At 41.1% G+C, this 11,517-nt stretch overlaps 1 pseudogene; it reads left to right on the forward strand.

The window, feature by feature from the left end:
- The first annotated feature begins 843 nt into the window (after positions 1-843).
- On the forward strand, positions 844-1,076 carry LOC149387429 (protein RADIALIS-like 1 pseudogene; annotated as a pseudogene).
- Positions 1,077-11,517: the final 10,441 nt, after the last annotated feature.

Here is an 11,517-nt window from a genome sequence, read left to right on the forward strand (position 1 = left end):
TTTTTTGTTTGCATCAACAGATAATCATATACAATTAATATGGCAAAACGTAGTTTTGTTTCTTTAGATAGAAATAAACTGGTATAGTTCACAATGAAAGAAGAGTCCAAATAACAGTAAAAAAAATAGAAAGAAAAAAAAATGGAAGCATGCTAAAACGTGAACATGCTTATACTATTTCCGATTTGATTTTGCAAGTATGGAAAAATGATCAAGACAATGTTTCTTAGTCCTTAACTATACGTACGTGCTTCCATGCTAATAATAAAAAATAAAATAAAGAGATAAAATATCCCATTTCCCCCTTTCAATTCATAAACACCCAAGTGAAATGTGGTTCCTAAGGAGACAAATAACTAATAATAGTGACAAAAATATTAAATATTTTGACAAAACACTACTTATATACTCTTTTTTTTTTTGCAAAAATACCACATGTTACTATTTAGTAACGCCGTAACTACTTGCACCGTTAAGTTCAAACATAAATTTTAATGGCAAAAGTATTTATACGTAACTAAATTAACATCGTGTATTTTTGCCCAAGACAAAAAATGAGTATAAATATCGATTATAGCAAACTTTGAGCATTTTTGTCGTCATTTTATTTTTTCGAATGTCATAAAAATTTAACAAGGCACATCCGTGACAACTAGCCACATCCCACCTCACCCCTCACTCTTTTCCCCTTATAAAAAGCAAGCCTTGCATTCTTTTATTTTTCATTCACACCATCACTCACACTTAGACAAAGTTCTAATATCCTCTTTGAAACTCTTTTTTCCTTTTCACTATTCCAGTTCTTATTATCTTATTCCCATCTCTCAAAAGCTCAAAACACATATGGCTTCCTCCACAATGCCGTCATGGACCGACAAGCAAAACAAGGCCTTCGAGCATGCTCTTGCCTTGTTCGACAAGGAAACCCCTGGCCGTTGGGTCAAGGTTGCAAGAGCCGTTGGCGGGAAACTGTCGATGAGGTTAAGGTGCACTATGAGCTCGTCGTCGAAGATATTAAGCTTATCGAGTCCAAACAAATTCCGCTCCCAAAGTACAAGACCACCGGTGGGTGGTAAAAAGAGGTATACCATGCATGGTAGTCAAATATAAGAGTTATCTTTTTTTTTTTCTAGTCAAACCATTTACAACTACTTTTTCCCATCTACATAACAAGCCTAGATTTTTGTCCCACGATAGTGCTTCCCAAATCTAAAGCTTACTAATGGCTCAATCAGCACTGGCTTCTCACTTTTATACCGATAAGAATCTGTTAACAAAAAGAAAGAGACTTCCTAAAAATAAATTTAAAAATCTATTCAAAAACACATTCGTGTTTACTCTTATTAGTTCCTGGAAAACACATTCGTGTATGAGAACTGTTCCTGGAAGTGCTTGCCTAAAAAATAGCCAAAGGGGGAGATTGTTGTTACGTTTTTGTTGGCTTTATTTTTTAGTGCAAGTTGTGTGGAAAGATGTTGGTCGTTATGCTTCTACTTCTGGTGTGACATCTTTCCTCCTGTGTGCAGACTTTATTACAGGCAAGTTTCCAGTTTTGACACTTTACTTCGCTGGTGTCTTAACTATGAGATATTCTCGCTACTGACTTCATTGCAAGATATTTGCCTCGCTGCTGTCTTCATTGCAAGATATTTGCCTCGCTGGTGACTTGATTATGTGATATTCGGTTGAGGCTGGGTAAGGAAACCCGAGATTCACTTCCAGGATTGTGAAGCTGCTATAAAAGACATGCGCTCCCCCTTAGCAGCTTCGACGCTTTTGATAAAACACTTAGAGCTCTTAGACGTGCAAGACCGGCGGACTGGGAGGCTTTGTGTTTTGTTGATCGCGGTGTATTCTCTCAAACACTATTCCACAAAGATAGAGTGCATGTGAGAGTTGGGTTTTGTGTTCGCGTGATTGAAGGTTCACGAACAGCTGAAGACTGAAGGTCATCCGAGCCAGGCGGTTGCTCGAAGGGTGGAATTGAGACGGAACTCAAATTCAGGGGGAGTCCCTGACTAAGTGTTCACTGGTGGTAATAGTCTCTAGGTTTTATTGATTTGTTGATTGTAATCATATATAAACCTTGCGTGTACTATTGACTACAAGATAGTGAAATCCTTTCCACTGGCAGAGTGCCCCCAGACGTAGGTGTGTTTCACCGAACTGGGTAACCATATCGTGTATACTTTGTTTTTGCACTGTTTGTTGTTTATCCAAAATCTGTGTTCAAGCAAGTTGTCGGACACATTGTCAACACTTTGTGTGCGACATCTTGTCTTCGCAACTAATCAGAATTTCAATTGGTATCAGAGCAGGCACCTAGATCTTTTGGTGGTTTCCTGGATTTTTTTTTTCTTCTGATTACCAGATATGGATAGTTCCAGAGAGGGAGGCTCTGTCAATCGCCCTCCAGTACTTGATGGAACCAACTATGGTTACTGGAAAGCCCGCATGAGCGCCTTCATGAAATCCCTTGACAGCAGAACTTGGAAGGCTGTGATACACGGGTGGCAAGCCCCAGTTACTGTTGATGACAAGGGAGCCCCGGCAGGTCCAAAACCCGAGAAGGACTGGACCCCTACTGAAGATGAGGCAGCTCTGGGTAACTCTCGTGCACTCAATGCCATTTTTAACGGGGTTGATAAAAATGTTTTCAGGCTTATAAATACCTGCACAAGTGCCAAAGAAACCTGAAAAATTATTGCTGTTGCCTATGAGGGAACCACGAAAGTGCGGGAGCAGAAGCTGCAGTATCTCACAACAAACTTCGAAGCTCTCACTATGCTCGAAGATGAATCAGTTGTTGAGTTCAATGTTCGCATCCGAGACCTTGCTAACGAATCCTATTCTCTCGGGAAACCCATGACCGACGAAGATCTTGTTCGGAAAACTCTGAGGGCTTTAAGTCCAAGATTCAAAATGAAGATCACGGTCATTGAAGAAGTCCATGACCTTAAAACTCTCAAGTTTGATGAACTCATGGGATCTTTTATGACATTTGAGCTTTCTCTGCCCAAGATAGAGAAGAAACACAAATGGATGGCCCTCAAAAGCTCTATTCATGAACAAAGGGATCATGTATATACTCGGATTCTGACAATGACATTGACGATACTATAGCTATGCTTGCAAAAAATTATAGCAGGGTTATGAAGAGACTCAATCAGATGAATGGGAAAAATGTCTCTCAAGATGTTAAGGACAATTTTCAACAAAGATTCCAGAAGAATGCTAACCCTCACAGGAACAGTAAAGGTGGTGAACGCTCCGGAAAGGGGAAAGGTATTCAATGTCATGAATGTGAAGGTTTCGGACATATTCAGAAGGAGTGTCCCAACTTCATCAAGAAACAGAAAAATGGGTACAACGCCCCTCTATCGGATGAAGAAGATGAAGATAGCGACACAGATCAGATAAGTAACTTTGTGGCCTTTACTGCTTCTATCCATACTCATGAATCTACTAATGAGATTGGTGAATGCTCTCAGAAATATGGTCTAGATGAGGAACTATCTGACGATGCCATGAATGATGCATACAATACTTTGCACACCAAATGGATTGAGGAGTCCCAGATTCTCGACAAACAAAATGCTCTTATTCTCACCCTGACTAAAGACAAGGCAAAGCTCCTAAAAACCATTGTGGATATGAAAAGGGAAGTCAGTCGGCTAAATGGAGAGCTGGATCAGATGACTAAATCTGTCAGGATGCTGAACTCCGGCACCGACAGCCTTGACAAAATCATCACCATTGGTAAACCTGCAAAGAACATGAAGGGGCTTGGATATACTCATGGTGCTTCATCATCCCACACTACTTTTGTTCCCCAAAAGCATGCTAGCCAGATGTCGCGAAACATGCCTCAACCATCTGGTAATGACAAGTTTCAAGATCTTCATCAGCGACATCCTTCTGGACCAACCAGGTCTCTTGTCAACAGACCTCGTTGGGTCTGCCATTATTGTGGTAGAAGGGGCCATATTCGACCTTTTTGCTATCGGTTATACGGGAGAAATGTCCATCAGCAGAAGTTCGTTCACAGAAATACTCTTCCTCGCCGACAACCTTCTACTCGTTTGGAATGGAGAGTAAAAGACACGTCCTACCATGCCAATATTGCTTACACATCTCTGAGTGCGTCCACTGGTAGTGACTGGTACTTCGATAGTGGTTGCTCTCGCCACATGACAGGTGATCAAGCCTTCCTGACCAACGTGAAACCTTACTCTAACTGTTATGTTACCTTCGGAGATGGAGTGAAAGCCAAAATTGTGGGTAAAGGTCAGCTAAACTATCCTGGTATGTCTTGCTTGACTGAGGCCTTGCTGGTAGAAGGTCTTACTGCTAATCTTATCAGTATTAGTCAGCTTTGTGATTTGAATTTACGTGTCAATTTTACTCGTGATAAGTGTGTGGTGGTAAATGAGGAACATGATGAGCTTATGCGAGGAACCAGATCTCGTGACAACTGCTACATGTGGTCTCCCGTTCCAAACACTCTGACCAACAACTGTCTCATGACCAAGGTTGACGAAACGCCGTTATCCACCCGGTCTCGGCCTCGCCTCGTCGACACTCGCGATAACTCCGTTATTTCTCGGACGGTGCCTTCGCCATTCCGACCTCGCTGCCCCGAGCCTTATGCAATCACCTAAAACGAGCCTAAACTCTCGACAAAATATAACTCACGCAAACCAAATAAACAAATTTTTAGTCTCAACATCACACGCGTTCGCAGCCAAGCAACAACCAGATAAAACTAAACTCTTAAGTAATCCCAATTCAGTAACACACGGCCAAACCAAATGCTCACACGGCCAAAATCAAGAGATTTAAACAAAACGTCCAAAAATCCAAAAACAAACCATCTTAAACATAATTTCGAGCACAATCTCAAACCAAGAATCATCAAACCTCGTTCAAAACAAAAATCCCCAAAATTCATATCCATAAGCCCTAATTTCCACAATTTCGGCCAAAAAAAATCAAGAGAAATTCCAAACCGTCCAAAAAAATTCAATCAACCAATTTCAATCCATGAATCCGAGTAACAACATCACAATCAAGCTCAATCAATTTCCCGAAATCATCCAAGAAATTCAAAAATCCCAAATCAATTTTCAAACCCTAGAATTCAAATTTCAATCCGGGTTTGAGTCTTTTACCTTGTTTCCGGGAAATTAATCTTCCTCGGTGTGTGTTCTCTCTTTCCCGGTGGTTCTTTCTCGGGCGGCGACCACGGCGAGCTCGCGGCGGTGGTGCTCTGCTCCGTCGAGGCTCGCGCATCCACGGAGAGCGCGAGCTCTGATCTCCTCGCTTTCTCCTTCTTATTCCTCGCTCAACTCGGCCAGAAACCACAAGAACCCCCAATCCGTGAAACCTCCGGCGGCAAAGCTTTTCCTTTGGCCGACCTTCACGCGCGCACAACTCTGACGGTGCACAACGGGTTGTTTCTCGTCGCCGCTCCTCTCGCTCTCACACTCGGTCCATCTCTCCATTCTTCTCTCTCGGTCTCTCTTTCTTTCTCACGCTCAATTTTTCTCTTCTTCTCTGTTTTTTTTTTTTCTCGTTTTTTCTTCCCTGGTTTGCTGTTCATTTGGTCGGCCAAGAGAGAAAAGCAATTGAAGAAGATGATTCTTAAGGTAAGTGGAATGTTGACGTGGCATAAAATGAGTGGAGGAAAATAAGGCAAAAGATAAGACCAATAAAACATATCTTCGAGAATGACAACCCAGCCCTTCTTTATAAATTCTCTTCAAATAGGTCCTGAAAATTGTTACGATTATATCCTTCATCGCCTAATTATATAATTAAATCCGTAACCGATCGGACTTTTAATTAAATGATTCAAACCGAGAATTTTCTCGTTCTTTCTCGATTAACTCAAATATATTCAAGGTTTCTCGGAATTAATTCTCGTCCTTGAGAACTTACTTTCTTAAATTAAATTCCGGAATATCTCATCGGAAAATAATTTATTATACGAAACGAACTCGATAAATCCTTTATTTTATTCCGAGATTTCTCCTTACCTTAATATATTTCAAATCCAAAAATACTGGAAATATTTCTCAGAAAATTAATTTACATAATTTTCTCGTCATTTGATTAACTTAATTTACAACATTAAGCTTAAATTTCGAGTTGCTACATCTCTCCCCTCCTTAGAGAAATTTCGTCCCGAAATTTAAGATCTAACTAGGCACATGGAATAAGTACGGATACTTTTCCATCATATCGCTTTCCAGTTCCCAAGTCGCTTCTTCGCTTCCATGATGTGTCCACAAAACCTTCACCAACGGAATCTCACGGTTACGAAGACTCTTCATTTTCCTATCGACAACCTGGGTTGGCACTTCATCATAAGTGACATCCTCTTGAATTGGTACATCTTCAAGTTGAACGATGGCTGTAGGATCGGGTTCGCTCTTCCGAAGCATTGACATGTGAAAAACATCATGCACAAATGATAGCTCTGGCGGTAGAGCAAGTCGATAAGCTACAAGACCTACTTGTGCCATAATCTGAAAAGGTCCTACATATCGAGGAGAAAATTTCCTTTTCTTTCCAAAACGGGAAATACCTTTACGTGGAGATACTTTCAAAAGTACGTAGTCTCCTACTTCAAATTCGAGTGGCCTTCGTCTCTTATCAGCATAGCTCTTCTGTCGACTTTGAGCTGTCTTCAATTGTTGCTGAATGATCACTATCTTCTCATTAGTTTCTTCAATGATCGTAGCTCCTGTCTGAACGCGATATTCTGGTTCAATCCAACGCACATGAGATCTACACAGCCTTCCATATAGTGCTTCAAAGGGGCTATGCCTATGTTGGACTGAAAACTGTTATTGTATGCGAACTCAGCAAACGAGAGATTTTCTTTCCATTTGTTACCAAAATCCAAAGCACACGCTCTCAACATGTTTTCCAGGATTTGAATAACTCTCTCAGATTTCTCATCTGTCTGAGGGTGAAAAGCAGTACTGAAATTCACTATGGTTCCCATGGCTTCCTGGAAACTTCTCCAATAATGAGCAGTGAACCGTGTATCTCTGTCTGAAGTAATGCTCATAGGAACACCGTGATACTTCACCACGTTTTCTAGATACACTTCTGCTAGTTTCCTCTTGGAGTATGTTACTTTGATAGGGATGAAATGTGCAGACTTGGTAAGTCGATCCACGATTACCCAAATCGTATCAAAGCCTTCTTGCGACTTTGGTAGATTTGTGAGAAAATTCATGGTTATCTCTTCCCATTTCCATTCAGGTATGGGTAACGGTTGTAACATTCCTCCTGAGTTCTGTCGCTCAGCTTTTACTTTAAGACAAATTGATAACTCCTGATATAGTCGAGGACATCCCGTTTCAGGTTACGCCACCAGAACTATTTCTTTAGATTCTGGTACATTTTATTGGCTTCAGGATAAAAGGTGTAACGAGATTTATGAGCTTCTTCCAAAACCGCTTTCTTGATCTCGTTTACTTGTGGAACAACTAAACGATTTTTAAATTACAAGCTTCCATCCCCTCGAACATTCCAATGTTCTAGCGTCTCACCGTTCTTCAATCTTGTCAGAACGTTCAGGAGATGATTATCCTGCTGCTGATTCTCTTTAACTCGTTGGACCAAGTATGGTGGATCTACCAGATTATAAATCACCGCTGAATCACGATTCTCGAAGAGCTTGAGATCGTAATCCCCAATTACCATTTCTCTTTTTCCAATCCAGCAATGCTAGCGATGCTAAAACACCTGCATCTTTCATACTCAGTGCATCAGCTACAACATTATCTTTGCCAGGGTGATACTCGAGAGTGAAATCGTAATCCTCCATGTACTCAATCCATCGACGTTGCCTCAAGTTCAGATCTTGCTGAGTAAAGAGATATTTCAAACTCTTATGATCAGGAAATATTTGAAATCTTACCCCATAAAGGTAGCATCTCCATATCTTCAACGCAAAGATGATGGCTGCTAATTCCAGATCGTGAGTTGGGTAGTTTTTCTCGTGAGGCTTCAATTGACGAGAACCATAAGCAACTACGTGCCCATTTTGCATCAAAACGCGCCCCAGACCTTCTTTAGAAGCATCTGAGTAGACCTCATATGGCTCGCCCATCTTCGGGATAGTGAGGATTGGTGCACTGGTTAAACAAACCTTCAACCTTTGGAAAGCATTCTCACACTGATGATCCAACTCAAACCGAACATTCTTCTTTGTGAGTCGGGTCATCGGCGCTGCTATCCGTGAGAAGTCTTTAATGAACTTCCTGTAGTATCCAGCCAAACCAAGGATCTTCTAATCTTTCCAACATTCCTTGGTGGTCCCACTTCAAGATTGTTTCAATCTTAGAAGGATTCAAAGATACTCTATCCTCGGTTATTACATGCCCAAGAAACTTAACTTCTTAACCAAAAATCATACATCTCTTTCTTGGCATGTCTTGGCCGTGTGAATCTCTTCGGCTGTGATTTATGAAATGTTGTGTTGTTGTTTAGTGTTTTCCGGAGTAAATTATGAGCCTCGGAAGTTGTTATGGACGTTTGATTTTTGAGTTCTTGATGGAATTGTCGGGAATTTTTTATCTTGGCCGTGTTTGTTGATTATTTTGGCCGTGAGAATGTTTTGGGCTCGTTTTGTGTGAGTTGTGTATTAGGTTGAATTTGTAGAATCGTTTTGAGAGTTATTCGAGACTTGAGGCGTGACTCGTTGAGTTATTTATGTGTCTTGGAAACGTTGGGTTGTTATGATTTGAATTTTATTTCGTACTCATTCTCTGGTACGAATTCGTACGAGTCTTGAATAAGTTTAAATTACGAAAGCCGAGAAATAAGTGAATTAAATTCTCGAACCCCTGAACCGACTCGCAATGAATCCCGATAACGAACCTTAAGCTTGTCATCACCTTTCGGATCATTGACTGATGAGATTTCAACTTTGGGTTTTAGTTTCTCGACGCTTCAGGACATGTAGAGTCTCGGGAAGCGTGAAAAGCGAGGAAACTCCGGAAGTCAACAAATTTTCAGACGATCTTTTCCGGGTAAGTGTGGAGACTTAAGTCAACTACATACCAAGGGAATAACCCTGTTTACGTGCATTATTGCTTGTTAGTAAACAAGAATAGGAAAAAGCTTTAAAATCGAATAATCTCAAAGATTAAGGCTTTGGCCGCTTTTCTTGAAAACTTAGCGTGAGTTCGCTCAATAAGTTCAAACGTAAGATTTGTGAAACCCAGCCTCTGATATGTGATATAATTATTCCTTAGGATTTGTGATTGACCCGTTAGAACGGGGGGGACAGGAGAGCCGTGTTCAACTCTCGAATTCAAATCGAGGGTAGAAGTACCGGGAGTCATATCCCGAGTCTTCAACCTAAAACACTAACGAGCATAAAAGGGAAATGAAATTTCTTTCAGGATTTATCCTGAGTCGCTCTCCTGTAGGTAGCATAGGTGTGTACTCTGAGTGCAGCAGAGTACCCGAACCTTAAAGAATTGTTGTGTCGATGGTACCAAAAGGAAATGAACCCTGACGAACTATGAGGGCCTGAGGGATGGCGCTGAGTACTCATTTATCGGGTAGTCGACCAAGAGTCGCATCCGATCTTGATGCCATGTTATGAAGACCTGAAGAATTCACCTTGACGGGCTATGAGGGCCTGGGGGTGGCGCCGACGTCGAATGAAGTGGTACCATTAGTGGATCCCAGACTAACATTAAAACTCTTAGGCCGCCGGACGACTGCTGCTCGAAGTCTAAGGCTGGTCTCTTGTCGTTCTGAAGGTTATAGCGGGGGATGTGTGTAACCTTAAAGATGACAAGTACTAGTTAGAGTGTGCACACATCAGTCATGCTCTAGAACTTGTTAGATTTTCATCCATGCATTCTTATGTGCTTGTTTGCACGTCACATGTTATCACATGGCATTAGTCGCTTTATTTTCTAAGTTAGACTCCCACTTGCTGAGTCAATCGACTCATAGTTTATGACCCTTGGTGATGTAGAGAGGGGCAAGACGGCGATGTGAATAACAGAACTGAAGACGAAGACCGGACGTGTTTCTCTTGACCTTTGGGCTAGTGGAGACTCACTCGGGATCAACCTCTTCTATAGTTATAACTATATTTTGTTGAACCCCTTCCGTAAACTACGCTCCTAAAACTATCTCTTGTAATTATACGTTAACCCAGGAGCGGTTATGTAAATATTTAGAGTCGTAGTGAGACTCAAAGTTTGAATTGAGAAAAACGAAAAATTTACCCAGGTTTTTATATAACGACTTATAATACTTATATGATATCGTATTACGTTTAACATAAGTATTATGATTATTATGTTGATTTGATTCTGTTTCTGTTGATATGAGATATAGTATTATATTGATGTTGTGACTTGTGACGTAACCCACCGTCGCGGCTCGTGAACCGGCGACGAGAGGTCGCGGGTCGTGACAGGTTTTGTGGTTTCCTTCTCTGTTGTCTACAACATTCCTAACCATATACTCAAGGAAGAGGGTAATCCTCAACGGGATCCTCCTCGTCATCGTCATCCACCTCGCTCTCCTCGTCGTCAGAGATCACAATAACCGAGACGAGACGAGTATCTCTTGACCTACGGGCTATGGGTTCTGGCTCGGGAAGTAGACCTCTATATATAATATTTTGAATAATATCGACTCTTCCTTAAATAATATCCCGTGTATATATGTAAAGGCGGGAGCTTCTATGTACATATATATGTATGTATAAGGGTCGATATACGACTTCTAGTTCTAAACGAAAAACGAAAAATTTCCCGAGATTTTTGATAACCACTTTTGTTGTAAACGTTTCCGCACTTTTAATAATATTGTATCTCGTTTATTATATGTTTAATAAATTATATATTTACTTTAAATGTTTTGTTTACATTACATTATTCATATGTGATATGCTCTCGCTACGTGATGTTGGTTCCGTCGAGTCGCGGCTTGCGGGCGAGGTGACGACGCTCGCGGGTTGTGACAGATTTTGTGGTGAGCTTAATTACTTTCTGGGCTTTTAGATCAAGCAAATGAGTGATGGTATCTTTATCTCCCAAAGTAAGTATGCTAAAAACTTGGTGAAGAAGTTTGGGTTGGAAAAATCTTCTCACAAGCGGACCCCCGCCGCTACCCACAATAAACTTACTAGGATGAACATGGAGAATCTGTTGATCAAAGCCTCTACAGGAGTATCATTGGTAGTCTCCTCTACCTCACTGCCAGTCGACCTGACATAGCATACTATGTAGGTGTGTGTGTGCTCGATATTAAGCTAATCCCAAAGCTAGCCATCTGGCTCAAGCCAAGCGAATCATAAGGTACATCTCAGGATCTGCTAATTTTGGCCTCTTATATACTTATGATACCTCATCTACGCTTGTGGGATACTATGATGCTGACTGGGCAGGTAGCACGGTCGATAGAAGAAGTACCTCTGGTGGATGTTTCTACCTTGGGAACAATCTCATCTCCTGGTTCAGCAAGAAG

The sequence above is a fragment of the Urtica dioica genome, chromosome 8 (genome assembly GCF_054948205.1).
Source record: "Urtica dioica subsp. dioica isolate 48M chromosome 8, U.dioica_male_clone48M_v1_H2, whole genome shotgun sequence".
Lineage (NCBI taxonomy): Eukaryota > Viridiplantae > Streptophyta > Magnoliopsida > Rosales > Urticaceae > Urtica > Urtica dioica.